This window comes from Melampsora larici-populina (assembly GCF_000204055.1).
Source record: "Melampsora larici-populina 98AG31 unplaced genomic scaffold MELLAscaffold_61, whole genome shotgun sequence".
Lineage (NCBI taxonomy): Eukaryota > Fungi > Basidiomycota > Pucciniomycetes > Pucciniales > Melampsoraceae > Melampsora > Melampsora laricis-populina.
Window position 1 is genome coordinate 196,897 of NW_006768825.1, and position 2,919 is coordinate 199,815.

Genomic DNA, 2,919 nt, shown 5'->3' on the forward strand with positions numbered 1-2,919 from the left:
AGTTCGGATTCATACTTAGGAGTCTTGAGTTCTTAAACCATAAGCCAGATCACTACATTAAAACTCGATCTTTCACCATTTCTTTTCGTAAAAACTCCGTATTCAAGAGCTTTTCGGAATTGAAAAATTTAAAACCAAGGGGTTGTCTCATTTAAAACCAAGGGGTTTGTCCTCATTCTACGATCCAAAGAAGTGGAACTAGATTGGACAGGATCGCTATCCAAGCAGTAAACAATTCATATCTATACATTTTTCATTTGAAATTTTTTCTATTACAAATCCCAGCCACAGGGGCAAACATTGCAGAGAAACTCACCTGCGATTGTGAAAACTTTTTCCTTTTATCTTTTCTCTTTTCCTATTTTCTTTCCCTTTTGTAGATTTCAGACTTCCAATATTTGCGATGAGTGGCAGCAATAGCACCAACCCGCCGTCCGACTCCGACAGAATGTCTGATACACCTCCTGCTTCCGAAAATGTCATGTCGGCTGCTACCCCTCGAAACTCGCCTGCCGGAAATTTGCGTGATCCGTGTCCTTCGTTTTCAACCACTTCCGTCTTGTCAGAGTCTAGCGCCTCTTCCAGCGTAGTAACTCAACATGACTTGGAAGCCTGTTTGCGTCGGATTGAGGAGCGTTTTGACACTTCGATTGATAGACTGACTCGAAATTTAGTTGCTCCGTCGCAAATTGATGAGATCACTAACAGATTGGATCAACTTTCCGTTATTTCGCCCACTCATCCCGTAAACGGTTCTTATCGTGCTCGCATGGGTCCTGCTATGTATACGAGACCTCCGCCAAATTTAGGTTTTCCAATGCCGGCAGGATTTCAACAACGTTTTGTCGAGCCTTTTTCCCATCTTCAGGTTCCGAATCATCCTACTCGACCAGTTTCAGCGCCCCAGGAAGTTCCCATTGCCACTTCGGTGACTCCTCCCACTGCGCGTTTTCAGCCGGCGACGCCTCCACACCAGGCTAGTGCTCCCCGTTTCCAACAAACTAATCCGCTGCCTATGCACTACCCTGCATGGCGACGTCACAACCGACTGCTCAGCCATCGTCTGCATCGACTCCCGTTCCCGCTGCTGCTCCAGGACATGCGCCTTCGGTGCATCACGTTTCGCCAACTCCTCAGCGTCAACCTCACATCTCACCGGTACCGCAAAGTTTCGAACCTACGTATGTATATGCTGAGCCCCCAGTTGCGCGCGATATCTTCTTTTCGGGTCGACCTTCAGATCTGAGAGACTTTTTGCAAGACATTCGTGATGCTGTGAGAAACTTTGGTGACCGTTTTGCTAACGACACACGCCGTATCAATTGGATAGCACGTCATTTCCGTTCTCGTGACAATAGGGGTGTTACCTTCGATTCAGCCGCTCACAGTTGGTTCACCGGTTTATTGGCGACCAACGCTCACGCTTTGGGACAATGGAGCGAATACGCTGATTTGAAGAGTTTTGAGTATGTAATCCCGGAACTTTCCTCTATGCAAGGGTTCCTCAATGCTATGGTCAACAACTTTAGAGATGTCAATTCCGCCAGGGTCGCTAACGATGCCTTGAAAAGGTTTAAACAGGGTACTATGGACTTGATTGAGTATAATGCCACCTTCCGCACCATGGCTGCTCACACTAGCCTCAGCATTGACTCACAGTTGGAAATCTACGAAGCCAATTTGTCTCCTGCCATTTTTGGAGCTGCCATCGGTTTCCGTGAGTGGGCCCGATCGTCATCTTTGGACAAACGCATGGCTTTAGCTGTCGAAGCGGCCGCCATGGCTTCGCGTTACGCAACCTTACCTGCCGATCACCCATTCAGCACCCGCCGTTCCAGATACAACGTTCCGCCTGCTCAAGCTGCCGCCCATCATCATCCGACTCCAATTCGCGTCCCGGTCGATCCAAACGCCATGCAGATCGACGCGATTACTGCGAACGGAGACGCAGCGCCGGCTTTACGGTCTGCTGTTCGCCGCGTGTGTTGGGGGAAACATCTATGCTTCAATTGCCTCGGTCCGAAATGCTCCCGCCACAACCAACCGAATCAGCCGTTTTGCCCGAATCCCCCTGCTTCAGCTCAAGAACAACTCTCCTTTCTTCGCCTACACAACCCAAGCAACGTTCATGCTCGAGAACCGCCAGTGCCTGCGGCGCCGATTGCTGTTGCTCCTATTGCCACTTCTGCTACGCCTATGGCGTCTCCTTCGACCGCACCGTCTGCCGCTGTCGCTGTCGAAGCTCAATGGTTAAGCTCCATGGGTCGTGAGAACGCGGAAGAAATGGATCGCATGACTGCGGAGCATTTAGCGTGGGAACGTGACCTTGATGCGATGGATAGCGGACCCAGTGTAAGCACCTTACGAATCAGCCCCTTACCTGCTTTTCCCACGAGGTTTTGTGTTGGCCTCCGTTTGGTTCTGGGAAATCCATCCGTGCTAGTCCGAGCATTGGTGGATACCGGAGCTATGGAATCGTTTGTGCATAAGAAGGTTGCGCAACGTTTTAAATTGATCACTAATCCCTTATCCTCTCCTCTGACTTGTTCGGGATTTGACGGCACTCCAGGAGGAGAGTTAGTCACCCATTCGTGGATAGGCGTCGGGCGATTGACTAATGGTGTTGAGGATTCGAAGGATCTTGATTTTGATTTAAAGGTTAACGACATCGGCAGCTATGATGTCATATTAGGTCTGCCTTGGTTGAACTCACACAGAGCGGTCATTCACTGTGGCGAATCAGGTAGAGGGGTGGAAGTTGGGTCTTTGGTAGTGTTTTGTGATAGAGAAGGCTCTCCTTCAGATTCTTTTTCAAATTCTCTTTGTACCACAGGCGATCAGTTACATGTTTCTTCAGTTGAGGAGTCCGAGGCAATCAACAAGTTCATTCCGCGCCGCTTTCACCAGTTTTCTGACGTC